General features: G+C 49.2%; 1 long non-coding RNA gene and 1 pseudogene across 5 annotated transcripts in view; one reads left to right on the forward strand and one right to left on the reverse strand.

The window, feature by feature from the left end:
• The first annotated feature begins 2694 nt into the window (after window positions 1-2694).
• On the forward strand, window positions 2695-10915 carry LOC309614136. Of its 4 annotated transcripts, none has more exons than XR_014236029.1 (6): window positions 2695-4052; window positions 7394-7653; window positions 8739-8891; window positions 9071-9255; window positions 10370-10469; window positions 10576-10915. It is a non-coding gene; the product is annotated as an uncharacterized lncRNA (long non-coding RNA). The 4 variants fall into 4 exon arrangements; XR_014236030.1 differs by having other exon boundaries at window positions 2748-4052; window positions 7578-7653; XR_014236031.1 differs by lacking the exon at window positions 2695-4052 and adding an exon at window positions 4066-4899.
• A 944-nt stretch (window positions 10916-11859) lies between these two features.
• LOC309614262 (lipopolysaccharide-binding protein-like) overlaps window positions 11860-18189 on the reverse strand; it is a 30231-nt pseudogene continuing 23901 nt past the window's right edge. The window contains exon 8 of the transcript XR_014249783.1: window positions 11860-17158. The product of XR_014249783.1 is annotated as a lipopolysaccharide-binding protein-like (transcript). The remainder of the gene's footprint in view (window positions 17159-18189) is intronic.

Consider the following 18189-nt stretch of genomic DNA (forward strand, 5'->3'; position numbering starts at 1 on the left):
CTCTTCTTGGGGTCCCCTCCCCCTAGCAGGCTCCCTGTAGGGCAGAACCTCTTGGGCAGCAGGTGGACAGTCCTATCCCAGATTTTACACCTGTTGAAGGAGACAATGAACTTTTGACTGAGGAGCGGGTTGGGCACGGGTCACCTGTGCTCCCCAACTCCAGGTGACATTTATCAAGTTCCCATGTGTTCCTGCTGAAGTTCCTGGTATGAGGATCACCAGAGAAAGGGGAAATTCCTCCTACTCTCCTTCTTGGGGGCAAGGTGGGGGGGGACTATTTTAAGACACAGAGTCCATAATTCCCTCTCTTTTTCATGTCTAACACTGTACTGTTAAGACTCTCAAATTAGAAGAGAGAACTGAGTCACAAGTCACCATTTTCCAGTTATTTTCTTCCTAAATTCTGCATCTGGTCCAATGCCTTCTTTAGAAGGCCGCTGCCATGATAGCAGGTGGAACCTTCAAAAACTGCCAAGATTGAACCACCTTTTACCTACCACAACTGTGATTTGTTGTTGTTACGCGGTTCATTCCACTATCTTGGTGCCTCCTTGGTGCTTTGGCTGAAATGTCCATTTTAATAGCCTGTTACGCTAACAGCAAACATCAGCCACGCCTCTTAGATGCCCAGCCTCCTCTAGGCACTGGGGATGCAGAAATGAACCAGCCTAGATCCCCTCCCTAGCATCATGGGTGCAAAGGGTACAGGAGATCATCTAGGTTGGAATTGTGGCTCTGCCCCTTCCCAGCTTTTGGAAGGCACCTTTCCCTTAATCTCCAGCTCAGAACAATGAGGCTTCCAACCTGAGTGTTGCAGGAGGCCCAGACCCCCCTAGGATGTCCCAGGCTCATGGGTGGCGGGGGCCTGTGGTAGGGACATGCTCTCAGCCTCCTGCTTGCTGCTTTTCTCCTCTGGCTCTGAAGGGCTGATCAAAGCCAGGTGGCCTTAGACGTGTGCTGATATACAGCAGCCACGAGACACGTGCAGCCACATGCGGCACAGAGCACTGGAAACGTAGTCGGTCCCAACTGCAATGCGCTGTCGGTATAAAACAAGCACCGATTCCAAAGACTTTGAACAAAGGAAAAGAAATCGTAAATATCTTATTAATAAGTTAAAAATATTGATTACACACTGAAATGTAATATTTCGGTTATCTTGGGTTAAATAAAATATACTATTAAAATTAATTTCACCTTTTTGGGTACCTTTTTATTTTTTTTTAATTTAAAAAAAAATTTTTTGCCGTACCGCATGCGGCATGTGGGATCTCAGTTCCCAAACCAGGGATGGAACCTGTGCCCCCTGCAGTGGAAGCATGGAGTCTTAACCACTGGACCGCCAGGGAAGTCCCTAAATTTTTTATTTTTAATTTGTTTATTTTTATTGAAGTAGAGTTGATTTACAATGTTGTGTTAATTTCTGCTGCTGTACAGCAAAGTGAATCAGTTATACACATATATACCTTGTTTTTTTTTAAATTTTAGTTCACTTTAATTTTATTATTATTTTTTAATTTTATTTTTAATTTTATTTATTTATTTATTTATTTATGGCTGTGTTGGGTCTTCGTTTCTGTGCGAGGGCTTTCTCTAATTGCGGCAAGCGGGGGCCACTCTTCATCGCGGTGCGCGGGCCTCTCACCATCGCGGCCTCTCTTGTTGCGGAGCACAGGCTCCAGACGCGCAAGCTCAGCAATTGTGGCTCACGGGCCCAGTTGCTCCGCGGCATGTGGGATCTTCCCAGACCAGGGCTCGAACCCGCGTCCCCCGCATTGGCAGGCAGACTCTCAACCACTGCGCCACCAGGGAAGCCCCAACCTTGTTTTTTATAGTCTTTTCCATTATGGTTTACCCTAGGATACTGAATATAGTTCCCTGTGCTATGCAGTAGGACCTTGTTGTTTATATGTCCTGTACATTTGGTACCTTTTTAATGTGGCTCCTGGAAGGTTTAAAATTACACATGCGACCGGCCGGCATTATGTTTCTACTGGATAGTGCTGCCTTAGGCTCTTCAAATACAGCACACTGTCTCTGCCTCATAAATAATCTCACGGTGTCCTCACAGTGACAGAAGCCCTGGGCTTTCGCAGAAATACCAAAGTATAGCAACTACCGTGCCTGGCCATCTGCTCTGTGCTGTGTTCCCGGTGTGCACTGTTTCACTTAATTCTCACAGCAACACTATTGGGGGAAGGGGGACCATGACTCTGCCCATTTCCAGAAAAGCAAAACTAAGGCTGAGCAAAGTTAGGTCACTTAGCCAAAGCCACAGGGAGAGTAAGGGCAAGAGCAGGAGGCAGCAGAGGACACTGGGGCTGTGTGCACACCTGACCCCTTTGTCCAGTGTCCTTCCCGCCACAGCATCCCACGGCCCCTCCTCATCACGGAGAGCCCCAGTGTTCTCACAGTGTTAGAATCCCACAGGCTCCTCCCAGGTACAGAAGATTGAGTGTTCTCACCCTCAGAGAACCCAGAGAACCCCCCCCCCCACCATTTCCTTCTCCGTTGCATCGGTCAGGCCTGGATTTCCACACTGTGCTGACTTAGTGAAGTGCCAGGAATCTGAAGTGGGGAGACGCTTGCTCGGACACAAGGGTGGGCTGTTTGCACTTGAGAATGTGGACCAAGTCAGTGGCAGGGTTGCCTCAGGTCTGAGAGATACACCCGGCCCAGGATGCAGGCAGTGTTAGTGCTTGTGGGATTAGGGGCCGAGAGCCCCCCTCTCAAGCCTCTCTGTAGTGCCATCGGGAGTATGGGACCTCTGTCTGTCTTCTCTGGCACAATGCAAATCTGACCAGGTCCCCGAAATGCAAATTTGATCAAGTCCCTCTGCTTCAAGACTGCTTTTACTTTTAGGATGACGTTTTAGCAGAGTACTTGCCCACCTCTGTAGGCTTATCTCCTTGTCACCCTCATGTTCCAGTTTCAGGTCATCTGAACAATATTTTAGTCTGGTGATGTGTCCAAATAAGTATACGGCCATAATTCATTCATTTGTTCAACTATGCCAGCCACTAAACTGAATACAATGGTCAATCGGACAAGATCCCTATTGTCTAAACTCAACACAATACATGAGCTCTTCAACCTAAATATCCATCAACAAGTGAATGAATAAAGAAGATGTGGTACAGATATACAATGGAATACTACTCAGCCATTAAAAAGAATGAAATAGTGCCATTTGCAGCAACATGGATGGACCTGGAGATTGTCATACTGAGCGAAGTAAGTCAAAGACAAAGACAAATATCACAGGATATTGCTTACATGTGGAATCTTAAAAAAAATGATCAAACAAACTTATTTACAAAACAGAAACACACTCACAGACTTAGCGAACGAATTTATGGTTACCAGCAGGGAAGGGTGGCAGGGGAGGTATAGATTGGGAGATTGGGATTGACATGTACACACTGCTATATTTAAAATGGATAACCAACAAGGACCTACTGTATAGCAGGGGTAACTCTGCTCAATACTCTGTAATAACCTAAATGGGAAAAGAATTTGAAAAGGAATAGATATATATATCTGTATAACTGAATCACTCCGCTGTACACCTGAAGCTAACACAATATTATTAATCAGCTATACTCGGATATTTAAAAAAAAAAAAAGAACTTTTGCTAATTAAAGCTCTTCATGTGGAAGAGTCACCATTCCTACAAATTAATGACAAATCAGTGACAACAAACAGAACACACAGAAAAGCAAAACAGGTGAGGGAATGTTATTTTCAAAATTTCAGACTGCTTCTGGAAATTACCAAGTCATCCCGACGCAGAACTCGGGCTCCGCTCCACCAGAGGTCGCTGCAGGACCGCGCGCAAGGGATCCGCTCCCGGCGACGCCGCTCTAGGCCGCAGGCCTGGCCTCTGCTGCAGTTCCGCCGCCGCCGCGCGGGTGGAGAAGGTTCCCGGCTCTGGTGGTTTCTGTTTCTCTTGAATCCACGCCATCTCCCAGCACCCGTGGACATCCGCACCTTCCCGCACTGTCTGCTGTGTCTCCGCCTCTGTCCCGCGCCATCTCTCACGGCGCCCCGGGTGCGTTACTGTGGGGAGCGCTGGGCACGTGGTCTGCTCCGCCCCCACCCCACCCTAAGGGGAAACTGAGGCCCGAGGGGGCGGGGAGCGCCGCATGTCGACTTCTCGGCCCTCGTGTCTTCGACAAAGAGGCCTCGGGTCACCGCGCCACCGGCCGGCGCCGTCTCGGAGCCTCACCCGCCCCGTGGGGAGACTTGTGCCCGCTGATGTCGAGAGACCGGTCGGGTGACGCGTGGGCCCGAGGTCTCGCAGGGGGTCGTGCAGAGCCCGTGTGAACCTGGCCCGAGGGGCGCCAGAGCCCCTGATTCACTGCCCATCACCTCCGACTCCAGCGTTTCACGCCCCAAAGCCGCTCGTCGGTTACCGGCCAAATACTCTGGTGACCGTTAGCCCATTTCCCCTTAATAAGCTTTAAGGGAAAGTGTTGAAACCTCCATTTTCCAAACGGGTGTTTGAGCTCTAAAGTGAGGGCGCCCCAGGGCCCCCGAGGGGCAGAGTCTGGCTTCCTGTCCCTGCTTCGCACCGAAGCCCTTCCGCACCTGTTCCCTGGCCGGGCCCTGCGCCTCTGCCAGCGCCCCCTCCTCTCCTGCAGGACCCTGAGCGCACTGCCTCTGCGCCCCACTGTGTCCAGGGGCTGAGCTGTCCCTTGGGCACGTGCTGCTCCTGAGGGCCTTGAACTGGGGGCCGTGGCCTTCCTGCCCCGCCGCAGAGGGGGTGGTCCCTGGGCTTAGGGGGTTCTGGGAACTGTCTTGCAAAGTCTTGTGCAGGAGGCTGGGGCTGGGTTTGGGGGCCAGAAAGGCCTGAGTTCAGATGCTGACGCAGCCCCTCGTTAGCCGTGGAACCTCGGGTGAGTTACTTCATTCTCCTGAGCTCTCCTTTCGTTTGAGGGGGGAAACAGCAAGCAGTCCGGGGGGCATAGGCCTGGTCTGTGTCATTGAACCCCCAGTGCCTGGCAAGTGGTTAGTAGGTACTTAGTTGGTATTTTGTGGGTGGATGAGTACTTGAGGCTTTTTTACGAGAAGCTGGTCTTACTGTGGCCTCTGTTGATGAGGGGAGATGGAGTCTTTCCATGAAGTGAGGATAGCTTTGGGGTCCTGGGCTTGGCTGGGCAGCTTTCCCCTGCCTGGGTGGAGAGCCGGCTGCTAACATGGGCTCCTCTGCCTGGCTCTTCTTCTGCCCTTTGTTGCCCCTGCATTGGGAAGTGATCGTGGGCTGGCTGTGCCCTGGTCACTGGTAGTGCCGGCAGAGGAGTTGCTGAAAGCATTTCCCTGTGTTTGGAGGGTTCACTCCTGTCCCTTCCGAACTCTGGAGCTGTCCCACACGGCCTTCCTCCCACCGCCTTTTTATTATTTTACTTATGTATTATTGCACACCGCACGGCTTGCCTGATCTTAGTTCCCCGACCAGGAATTGAACCAAGGCCATGGCAGTGAAAGCGCACGGAGTCCTAACCACTGGACCGCCAGGGAACTCCCCCCACCACCTCTTTAGACGTCTCCTGGCACCTGGAGTCTGTTGAGTGCCCTCTGCCTGGCTTAGTGCTGGTTTCTCTGAGGCTTTAAAAAAGGAGAGTGGGAATGGGTCTTGCCACAGCTGTGGTCTTCTGACCCTGGTCTCCAGTCTCAGCAGCCCTGTGTTCTTTTCTGCCTCTGGATTTGAAGTGGTTACAGGCTACCTGTGTCCTGGTCATTGGTAATATGGGCTGAGGAAAAGTTGCAAGATTTTCCCCATGTTCAGGGGACCCATACTTGTCCCTTCCATGCAGGACAGGCTTCAGTGACTAGCAGTGACCAAGTATGAGGCCGTCTGAGGATGGAGGGAGTCAGGCTGTAGTGCGTTCATTGCCTGAGACCCGAATCCCCCCAGCACACGCGCCGTGTTTTCCTGTAGATGAGCATGATGGTGTCCTGCCAGCTGGGCAGATCCCGGGACGGCTTCTTGTCCCCTGCAGGAGTGTCACGTGGCTCTTGTTGCATGAGACGCGTCGTCAGGGAGAGCGGGACTGAGTGGTGTCCCGCCGGTTCTCTTGTACTTGGGTTGTGTGCAGGGTGTGAGGCCAGAGGTGCTGGGTGCTGAGGTGTGGAGAGTGAGGGTGCAGTGGAGGCGTGGACCCCCTTCTGCTCCTGAGAGCCTGGATGGAGGCTGCTGTGATGTTGAGAGGACAGAGATTCACATCCAGTGACCAGCCAAGTGCCCTTCTGTGAGCCTGAGCGAGAATTCTGTCAGGGGTTCAATCCTGGTGCCACTTAACACACATTCCTTCAGTACCTAAGAGTTCTCAGTATTTCTGCCGTTAGTCTTCTCTTCAGCTCTTGGCAGGGACTGGTGAATCATCGGGTGGTTCTGTCATCTCAGGCTGTACGTCTGGTCAGTGACCTGTCTGCTGGTCTGTTCCTAGGCCAGGCCGTTTCCCAGGATGCTGGCAGTGGCCTCCCTTCTAAGCTCCCTCACTGCCCTTTTCTGCCCCTGCATTCGAAAGTGATCGTGGGCTGCCCATGCCCTGGTCATTGATAGTGCAGGGAGAGGAATTGCCGAAAGCCTTTCCCCGTGTTTGGAGGGTTCACTCCTGTCCCTTGCAAACTCTGGAGCTTTCGTACATGTCTTTCTTCCCACTGATTTGTGTTGCTTCCTGGTCCCTGGCGCTGTGTGCTCACTTGAGTGCCCCTTTTCCCAAACAGGGCCCTGCCTCAGCAGTTCACGGGCTGGCAGTGGAGGGCTCCCCTCCGGAAGTTTTCTCTGATTCCCCATCGCACCCCTTCCTCATCCCACATCCTCAGCCCCGCCCCTCAGCACTGATCACACCTAGAAAGTGCTGATTTGCTGATCGTGCCCCTTATGCTGTAATCTTGAGGGCAGCGCCTCCTTGTTTTGTGTTGTGTCTGGTGCCTGATGCATAGCACCTGGACCAAAAAAACCCCCGAAGAGGTGGAGATGACCCACCTGTTGTGAGGTGACAGGGCTCCTCCCATTGCAGAGTGTCAGGGAACCAAGCCCTCCAGCAAGCCAGCCTGCCGGGTCAGCCTCCTTTTCTCCACTGGAATTGTTGTTTCTGTAATGAACGGTAGACTTACTATAATCTGCCTTTAATCCTGGTCATGAGCAGGGCCCGTGGTCCGCTGTGGGTGATTTTCTAGTGACCGACCTGGACAAAGCCCAGTATAGTTGAGGATGCATGTGTAAGTCGCCCTTATACTACGTAGCAGGCACGGGGTCCTCCCCCGACCTGTTATCCCTCCCGGTCCATTCTAGTCATTGCCAGGCAGCTACAGCCTGCAGACTGGTTAGCAGCAAATTGATCACACTTGGCACACAGGGTAACATGGGTGTTATTCCTGTCGCAGATGACCTGCAGACCCCTTCCTAGGGCCAAATCGTCCTTGTTCCTGATACCGTAGTGTGGCCGTTCAGGTCCTGCAGTAACAGCCTGCCTTCGTGGGTGCTAGAAACTGCCAGCTGCTGTGCCAAGTGTTCTGTGTGTTCCCCAGGGCCTGCTGTGAGTGCCCGTTCACCGATTTTCCTTTGCAGCTGGGTCTGTGTGCACAGAGGCTCCACAGGAGGCGTCATCTTCGTGTCAGCCAGGCGCTAGGCCCTGGGGCCCCAGGTAAGGCTTTTGGACCTTTCTCTGGAATTTTGTGTTTTTTGTAAAGTCACGTGTGTGTTTTCTGGGGCTCGGGTGATCATGTAAGGGGAAGTGCGGTGACAGTAGCATCCTGCTGTGGGGCAGTCCCCCACACGCCTAGGGGAGGGCCCTGTAGAAACCTGCTTGGGTGAAGGGCTCCCCGGGGCATCTCCCTTCCGAGCCCTGGGGTGTCAGTGCAAGTAGCGTTGTGATGGAGACCGGTCCCGCCTCTCATCCTGTCTAGCGCTGTGACCCCATCTCAGACTCCACATCTTCATCTGAAGAGCAAAGCTGGGATAGCAGCAAAAGTTCTAAAAAATTTTTCATGGTGGTGCCATGACCACATGATCCTGATCTTTTTCAGCCCGAAAGCATTTCCAGTTTTTTATGCTGGAAGTGTCTTGACTCCCCCTGGCAGGGAGGTTTTGTGGGGTCTTGGCAGGACACGACAGAAGCTGCTGGGACTCGGCTGGGCTGGGCTGCTCTCCCTGACCCAGGCCCCTGGCTCCAGCCTCCCGTCCTTCCTGGCTCTTTCTGTCCTTTTCTGCTCCTGCATCGAAAGTGATCGTGGGCTGCCCGTGCCCTGGTCATCGATAGTGCAGGGACAGGAGTCGCTGAAAGACCTTTCCCCGTGTTTGAAGGGCCCAGTTGTCCCTTCCAAACCCTGGAGCTTTCACACACTAGCTTTTTGGTCCTGCCATTTCCTTCAGAGCACGGGCCTTTGCCGACCCACGTGTGATATGGTGACCGGGCTGGACCCCGGACTTGTGGAGGTTCACTTTGTCTTTGAAGTAAAGGAGCCTCCGGACAGAAACCAGTCCATCCATTTGTATTTGGACCTCACACTGGAATAAGTTCAGATAATGCTGAAGGGCACATGGGAGAACTGTAAATCGTAGGTTCTGCTCTATGAACTTCACAGGAATGGAGGACGACCCATAATAATAGATTATTCAAGGCAACCCATGACCGACATGCTTGTTTGTGTGTTGACTTTGCTCCTTTACTCTTTTTTTGGTTTTTTTCCCTTTACCGTTTCTTGAGCACAATGTGTATTGCTTCTCCAGGAGCCACCAGTAGTGTCGAATATGTGGAGAAAGAAAAATAAAGGTGGGCCGGATGTAGGAGCAAAGAGGGGTCCTACCAACTCCGAATCATTCAGAAAGGTTCCATTCATCACGGTCTGCCAGAAGCCCGAGGAGTTTTCTTGTCAGTCACTGGTGAGAGAAGAGTGCCCTGACTCACCAACCTCTTTGTAGCCCCCGCTTTTAACCTGTGCTTTTGTGGGTTCTCTTTTAAAAAGGGTGACCCCAGGTGTTCACTGGAGAAGAAATCCCAGGCCTGTGGGTCTGTGAGTCTGTATCTGTAGACTCAAGGCTTGCTTTCTGGTTCATGTTAGGATGTTGTGTGGCAAGAGGTGTCTCCCGCCATGTAGTCAGCCGTCAGCAGGGGCTGCCCTTCTGCCTTTCTGCGCTGCAGATGTGTTGGGTGGAGGCCGCAACCCTGCACCGGCGCCTTCGCTTAGTAGACTCTGCAGGGGCAACGTGGTGCTCCCAAGAGGCGTGTCTGGCTCCCAGACAACAGGTGAGGTGGGGTCCCACTCACCACCCACTTTTGGCCTGAGGGCTCCTTTTCTTCCATCTACATTCGAGTTTCTCCTGTTTGATCCTGTTTTGCCAGATGTTTTTGTTCTCATCTCATGATGACGTGAAAGTAGTGAGACTAATATATGTGAACCACCTGGTCCTCAGTAGCCGTCTAACAAATCTGAGACTTCCCTTGTCTTTCAAACCTGCCCTCTGCCCCTTCGCATCAGAGGCTTGTCCTGTCCCACAGCCTAGTCCCTGGTCCTGGGGCTCCTCAGCCAGCCTGGAGGATTTAATGGCTGATGGTGACCATTTTGAAAAGACTTTATCTTCCCCCCGTACACCCCCATCCCAGACCTGGCACTTTAAACCTCTGGGTGCAAAGTCCCACACGTTGAGTTGGGGGTCACTTGTGTAGTGTCCTCAAGCGTTAATGATATTTTCTCATTTATCCTTCAAATGGGCCTGGCAGTCTTGATTTTCACCCATCTGGGCACCTAATGAGTCTTTCTGGAAGTTTCTCTTTCATTTGCCTTTCTTGGGTGGGCATATTAAGTGGGTCTTTGCAGAATAGGATGACAGCTACTGGGGCCTTGGGACGGACTGGGCAGAGAAGTAATGACGGTGGTGGGAGAACTGCTGAGGACGGTGGTCCATCCTTTGATCAAGATGCAGTGGGAACTTGGTGTCAAAGTCTCTGACAGTGAGCTCAGACTGAGCTCTGGTGTATCTGGCCAGTTGCCTTGATCGGGAACTGCTTGAAAGAAAATTGTTTATTCTAAAAACCGAACCTTTGAGGTGTTTTCCTTTATTATCCCGTCTATTCTGGTGATATCTAAGGTCAGTTTTTTTTGTTTGTTTGTTTTTAATATTTATTTATTTAGTTGTGCTGGGTCTTAGTTGGCGGCATGTGGGATCTAGTTCCCTGACCAGGGATCGAACCCGGGCCCTGTGCATTGGGGAGCGTGGAGTCTTAGCCTCTGGACCACCAGGGAAGTCCTATTCTGGTGATACCTAGTAGGGCCTAGTCGATTGGGACCCTCTCAGTGATGTTACTTGGGGAGAAGATGGTGCTGGAGATTAAATGCTTGTATGGTTCTTCTCCCTCCTAGGTCAGCGTTAGATCTGGAGATCGTTGAGGAAGTCCCAGGGCCATGAGTCAGTGACTTTGGGGTGACTTGGGATCTGGCATTGCCGGTATTTCTCCCCAAGGTGAGTTAATGCCACGGGCTGGGAACTCACCTCCAGAGGGTTGGCTGGTTTGAGTTTATGCAAATGGGAACTCCCAGCCATTGGTCTCGCCTGTCCTTTCTTGTAGATTCCTTTTGTTCGTGGACACCAGTGGGGCAGAGAGTGGAGAGTGCAGTCCACACGTGAAGAGCTCCCCACCGCCTGCTCGGAGTGTCATGGGAGAACTGTTCACTCAGCACGAGAAATCAGGGCAAAGCGCTGGGACTGGGGGCTTGGGGTCCCCTTCAGCTGGCTCTGAGTCCCGAGAGCAGTGCGCTTGGACACCGTGGACGGGGAAGGCCGGCCCCCGTCCCTCTGCCGTGCCTGCGTGGCTTCAGTGACCGAGAGTTTGTCTCTTGAGTTGGCAGCTGCTCATCATCATCACTTTTCTCTCCACACATCCGTTCAATAAACTGTATGCACCCCCACCCCCGCCTGTGTTTTAAGTCAGTAACGAACCACGTGCCAGCGAGGCTGGGCAGGGAGAAAGTGGGTCACAGGCCAAATCCTGTTTTCACTCTGAGCCTTTCCGTCCTGCTCCTGAGGCTTGGCACACGGGCTGTTGTTTGAGGTGTTCTGTTAGGACGGGGGTGAACAAACGCTGGTGGTTGGCTCAGGTTAGGACCTGTGAGAGTTGAGGGCGTCGAGGAACAGTCAGGCCAGGGCTTGGGAAGGGTGATGGGGACCGGAGTGAGACAGGTGCTGATGGCATTGGGGAAGCTGTGGGTGCCTGTCTCATGAGTACGTACCTGCTTGTGTGACCAACTGGCCTAGTTTGCCTGGAATTGAGGGGTTTCTCAGACATGGGACCTTTATTGCCAAAACCAGGAAAGTCCTGGGCAAACTGGAACAAGTTGGTCAACTTATCTGGGTGTAAAATACATGGTGTCAACTTGAGAGGACAGGTTACTGAGTAAAGGTAAGAATGGTGAATGTGGAGCTGCCATTGGTGGACTCAGTCTTTTGGAGATAATTGGGGTAAAATCAACAGTTGCACTGAGGACATGTATGTGAACTTTTTAATCTCCATTTTATAGATGGAGGAGTCTACATGAGGAAGTATGTCCCAAAGGCTGTGATGAAAGGCTGGACTTAATTGTCCAGTTTCTGCATTTGGAATTGAAACCACCTTGGCTGAGCTGAGGCAGGATTCAGGCTGTCAGGCCTGCCTGGTGGCTTTGACACCCTGAAGGTCTGTGCAGGGGCAGGCATTCTTCATGGCTGAAATGTTCTGCCCTGCTAGCCATTCTTCACGGCTGAATGTTCTGCCCTGCTAGCTAATTCCTGGTAGAGGCATCCAGAAGCGGGAAGTCCTTTTTCTGTCTCACTGCAAGGACTATCCTCTGACTTCTGTTGCCACCTTTATTCAGCTGGTTGTAGCTGCCTGGAAAGATGCTGAGAGAAGGAGTCTGGGTCCACTGGAGACACAGCAGTGGCTGAGCGTGACGTTTGCTGCCGTGCAGGCCAGTCCTTGACCAGTGTTCCTGGGGACACCGGGCACTGGTCATCGTGCCTGCCCTGTTCTACCGCAGTGTGTGAAGCAGGAGCCATCCCAGGCCTGGAGGGCCTGAGGAGATCTGAGGAGAGCGTTCATCCAAGGTGACCCAGGAGCCAGGCTTAAGGTCAGTAAGGCACAAACCTTGGCGGGGAAACTAGGCCTCACTGGAGCAGCTGGTGGGAGACTAACCAGACATCATAACTAGACATAGGGGTACAATGGTGAATAAGACAGTTTGTGCCCTAAAAGGGGTCACCAATAAATATATAGATAATGTCTCCACACACCAAACGTTACAGGACACGCACTGCTGGGCACTGTAGGTATTGGGGATGCAGCTTTAAACAAAACGGGGTGCCTCCTGGAGCTTGTTTAGAACTGCTGTCCATTATGGCAAGCCACCAGACACTTGCGGCTATTTTAATGGATTTAAATAAAACGTTTAAAATTCAGGTCTTCAGTTTTATCAGCCACATTTCAAGTGCTCAGTAGCCACAAGTAGCTGCGGGGTTGGACAGTGCAGATACATAGAATATTCCCATCACTGCAGGAGGTTCAGACAGCACCAGTCTAGAAAATAAGGAGTTGAATTCCGTGAAAGTAGTTGCTGGGACACCTTTACAGAAAGGCTGTCATTTGAGGAGCCCAAAGAGGGCTGCTGTGCCTGGCGCTGCATTCCTGTGATGATGAGTGGGTGGGTTGGGTAAATCGGGGGCATCAGCCTGGAGGGGGTGTGAGAGCACTGGCTTCCGAGTCACCGACCTGGGGTCTAACCCAGCAGGGTGACGTGATGTGAGTTTCCATCACCTGACCTCCGTTTCCCCTTGTGAAATGAGAACCACACCTCCACAGGAATATGGTGAGGTAAGGATTAAACAGACTTGTATGTGGAAGCCTGTGTAGGGTGTGGCTTCAGAAAGTGTTCAATAACTGATAGATATTATTATTTATTGAAGTTTCCTCTTTAATTTTTTTTTGTCTTTTTTCGGCCTTGAGGCTTTCAGGGTATAGCCTGTAATGCTGAAGTTTCCAAGAAAGCAAAAATAGTTCCCCTCCTTTTACAACTTAAGATATGTATAATGCAATGATTAATAAATATCTAGAAACATATACCCCCAAATTAGAGGATAGCACCTACATTTACAAATACTTTTTATGTTCCAGGTTACAAAACAAGTCACAAATACCAAAGAATCAGTTATACAGATTACATTTGTATCGTACTACAATATAATTAAGGACAATAACAGCCAAAATGGGTTTGGAAAAATCCATATATTTGGAAAATTTAAAACGTTTAAAAATAACTCGTCAAAGATGAAACCATAGGGGAATTAGAAAATACTTAGAACCGAATGATAATGAAAATTTCTACATACCAGTACTTGTGAGATGTAGCTAAAGTAATTCTGAAGAAGTTTATGCCTCATGTGCTTATATTAGAAGAAAGGCTGAATAATTTTTATTAATAAGTAATAAACAATAGAAGTAATGAGCATAAAAATTAGAGCAGAAACTAAAGCAGAAGGCAAAAATACAACAACGATCAACATGGCTAAGAGTTGGTTCTTTGAAAAGTCATGAAACTGATGAAGAAAAATAATTTCAGGAAGGGAAAAGGACATAGGACAGAACTGGAATTAAAAAAAATACAGATTACTTTTTGCCTATAAAAATTTAAACTTTGGGAATTCCCTGGCGGTCCAGTGGTTAGGACTCGGCACTTTCACTGCTGAGGGCCGGGGTTCAATCCTTGGTCGGGGAACTAAGATCCCGCAAGCTGCATGGCGCGGCCAAAAAAAAAAAATTAAACTTTGACAAAATGAGCACATTTCTAGAAAACATCCAAAAAAATTGCCTCAAGGAGAAAGAAAACTTGAATAGTCTGATAAAACCCATCTGATAAAGACCACAAGGGAACAATAAAGTCAGATTTATTCGCCTGTTGCAACATAAACTTTTTTGGTCACTGTTAAAGCTGTGACTTTCTCACAAGAGGAATTTTTGATCCTTTCTTGAATAGACATATAATGACAAAAATATATGTCCCATTGTTAAGGGACAATTGAATGCAGTCCATTTGGAGGAGGTTGAAGGGACCCTGAGGCTCTGGCTTCAGACTGTCCGTAGTTTTGTCAGAATTTGGTTGTAGACAAGACATGCATGAGAAGCATCATTGGTCAGGCCTTTCAAATCTTCCCACCAATGCTGGCTTTTGCTTGCAAGAACTTTCTGATCAAGTCTATTTTCTGCATAAACCCAGTCAAGCTGGATGTCTGTCAACTATAATCCAAAGCATCATCGATTCTTTTTCTAAGCTTGTCAGGTATGATGCTTCGTATTAGGGTATCCTATGATGGGCCCAGCCCTGGCATGAGGCCCAGCAGGTGTTGTACTTCTTCAGGAAGACTTGCCCGCTTGTGGTGCTGGCCTAGCTAACCCAGGAGTCCAGAAGGCAAGGGGACCAGCTGAACCGTTTAAATAAGTGTGTGTCAGCCGTCACTCCCAGCTCCCAGACAACGATCCGTTCTCAGAGACTCAGCCTTGTTTGTCAATCTGCCTACATGTCTGCTGACATTAAAAATAAAACAGCAGGCATGCCTCCTGCCAGTGGGAGAAGTGTGTGTGTGTGTGTGTGTGTGTGTGTGTGTGTGTGGTGTGTGTGGTGTGTGAAGTGGGCCTTTGTGGTTGGAGGGGACATGTTTCTACCCTGAAAATCCAGGAAAGTAGGCAGGGTTGTCCAATGACCTTGGTCAGGAAAACCCATGAGAAACTGGGGAGCCTATTGCTGCCAAAAGATGCAGAAACAGAGAAGGAGGGGCCAAGGAGACTGGAAAGTTTTTATAATAAGTTTTTTTCAAACAGCCCATGATTAGAGCAGTAGATTGGATAGAGTAATCTGCAGGAAAAATCGTAACTTTCTTTGCTAACTAACCAAGCATTCCAGGATACTATTTGGCGTTGGTTCATTATCTTTCACCATCCTTGCCAAAAATCTCACGTCTTTACTCTTAGGTACCTCGGGTTTTCCTGGCCAAGGTCATCAGACGTCCCTGGCTAATTCCCTAGGCCTTCCAAGATAAAAACAGAACACCTCTATGATTTCACCAGAAGAATGACATTGGTTGATGGTTTAAGATAGATTTTTTTTTTAAATTAAAAAGTGTCATCCTACTCCTAGTATATTAAGGAATTTTTAATAAGTAAGAATGGATGATGACAACTATAATTTATCGATCTAGCTTAGTGTGAGCCAAGAATTGCCCTGAGCAGTTTATATACCTTATTTCAATATATTTGCAGATATAGATGCAGAACGTTGCATTCCCAGCTGGCCAATGAGAGAGCGGGCTACTTTGACAGGTGGCAGGCTACTGGATGCAGGGCACATAGAGACACAGGCCTCTTCAGGGGTGGACAGATGTGACACACTCTTGACCTTCTATTGGCCCCTTTGAGAGCCCTCTTTCGTCCACCATCCAAAGAGGCCTGGGCTGGGACATGCAGTGTTTATATCCAAGGACTCATCCCCGAGGACCACCATCTCCCCCACTTTTTCTTTTCCCAGTCAGTTTCGCTGCTCTTATCTCTTGGTCATAAAAGGCAGATGGTGAGGCCAGTTGGAGAAGGCTCTGGCATCGGAGGAACCCACTAGGTTCACAAGCAGCGACTGTCCCAAGCCCTCCTTCCATCAAGGTCACCCAGCAAGTCAGTGACCTAACCTGACCAGGACCCAAATATGCTAACTCCAGGTGCTCTCCACGGTGCCACCCGGAATGCTTCTCCTCCCTTGGCCTAACTCCTTGTGCTTTGGGAGTCAACATAGCCCTCACCTCCTGCAAGTCTAGACTGACCTCTAAGTCAGGTTCAGTGCCTCCTCCTAGCTTCTGCAGCCCTCGAGTCCCCACAGTTTTCTTCTGCTGTGGCATTTATCTAACTGTGTTGTCATTTACATGTCTGCCTTCCCAACAAAGTGTGAACTCCATGAGGGCAAGGATCATGCATTGCCAGTCCCCCAGCCACTACAGAAGAGAGGCTCACCTTGCTGAAGGAATGAATGAATGAATGAACAAACCATGAATCCTACAGAAAGGGTAGAATTCAGCTTTTGCATGGGCCAGTCAGTAGCAGCTATTTTTACCATCGAGAGAGGGGTATATGATGTGGAGCGCATAGTAATTGAGGATGGATTCCATCAAATTCATCTGGAGCAGAGGAGGGGCCAGAGCAAAGGAATCAAGTAAGACATGAATAAAAACAGAAATCCAAGGGAAGAACATCTGACTCCCCACTCTGGAAACATCAACCTGTCATCCCATTTAAAAAACAGAGGTTGACAATGACCATCACCATGACACATAAACAGCTCCTTACTCAATCCCCAAATCCCAAATCTCTGAACTTCATTCCCCATAAGGGCCTGCAATCTTATTTTATGGCAAACATGACCTGAACTGTCATGGGACTATTTAGTGTTTTTTTTTTTTTCTACTTTATGTGAATGTTTTAAAATTTTGCTGCAAAATTATGAAATGTGTTTTGATTATAGAATGCTGCCCCAGGTCCTGCTGGAAGTGTTTTATAACACAGGGGCCATGCCTCATATTACCACTCAAAAATTCCCAATTCTGAAACCAGTCAGTCCCAAGGGGCTTAGAGAAGGATTGTGCACCTGGGCACTATTATTACAATAGTGACATACATTGAGAGCTTAATATGTGTGAGGCATTTGATCAAAGTGTCTTACTGAATTCATTGCTCATCTCAAATTACAGCTCCAATCTGAGGTAGATGCTATTATCATTCACATTTTATAGTCAAGGAAGCTGAGGCTCAGGAAGGTTAAGTGATTTGCCCAAGGTCACACAGCTAGCAAGTGGCAGAGCTGATAGAAGAGCCCAGACCTATTTTCCTCCAAAGCTCATGTTCTTAATCTTCACGTCCTGTTGCCCCTTTAGCCCTTCTTGGATGGTTAACTTTCAGACGTGGTATCCCATTTCCTGCAAGACTACAGTGCGTCTTTATCTGGGACCTCGTCGCTTCTCCTGGAACCCTTCCATGAAGCTTCTTCCCATGAAGCCCTGCTTGGAGAGGACATTCAAGAAATACTGAAGGAAAACAACTCACATTGAAGAAACCGATGTTGGAGTGCTTCAGTTCCAATTTCAGCTCACTGTGCGGAGAAAGAAAGAAGCACTTGTCACTGCGGACCGTGGCTGGTACTTTCTCCAAGGTTACGCCAGTGGGGTGTGTGGTGCTTAAGGGCACAGGCATTTCTGGGGGCTGGATACCCAAGGGTTCCTCTGCAATGTGGTGCTTGTGGATTTAAGGCTTTAAGCATGCATTGTGATTTAAGAAGTGACATTGTTAAAAATACTATTTACTGAGCCTCTTTGATAAATTGAAGAAGTTAGGATGATATAAATACTACCTGGAAAAAGTGGAATACAAAAAGTAATGTACGCCTCCAATGATATTAAAAATGTATAATAAAAGACTGGGGACTTACCTGGTGGCACAGTGGTTAAGAATCCGCCTGCCAATGCAGGGGACACAGGTTTGAATCCTGGTCTGGGAAGATCCTACATGCCACAGAGCAACTAAGCCCGTGCACCACAACTACTGAGCCTGTGCTCTAGAGCCCACGAGCCACAACTACTGAGCCTGCGTGCCGCAACTACTGAAGTCCGCGTACCTAGAGCCCGTGCTCTTCAACAAGAGAAGCCACAGCAATGAGAAGCCCATGCACTACGACGAAGAGTAGGCCCCGCTCACCATAACTAGAGAAAGCCCACACGCAGCAATGAAGACCCAATGCAGCCAAAAATAAATAAATAAATAAATTAAAAAAAAAAAGACTGGAAGAAAACATGAAACAATTAATGGTGATAATCTCCGTGTGGCAAAGTGATGGGTGATTTTGTTTGTTTTTCAATACTTTTGTAATTTCCAATTTTTTCTTGCCATGAGCAGGCAATACTTTTATAATATGGCAGTAGACAATAAAAATGGAAAAGAGAGGCACCACAAATGATGCTGGCATGCCGATTGCTCTCACTATAAAAGCCGAGTCCCAATTCCCCCCATTGATCTCCTTCCTGATGGACTTTCCCTTGGTTGCTGACCTGGTTCCCTTGTTCAGGAATTCTAATTACCCTGGACAGATCTCTTGGCTCTCCGCTCATGGAGCAGAGGAGTATCATT

This window comes from Balaenoptera borealis, assembly GCF_965194805.1.
Source record: "Balaenoptera borealis genome assembly, chromosome: 16".
Lineage (NCBI taxonomy): Eukaryota > Metazoa > Chordata > Mammalia > Artiodactyla > Balaenopteridae > Balaenoptera > Balaenoptera borealis.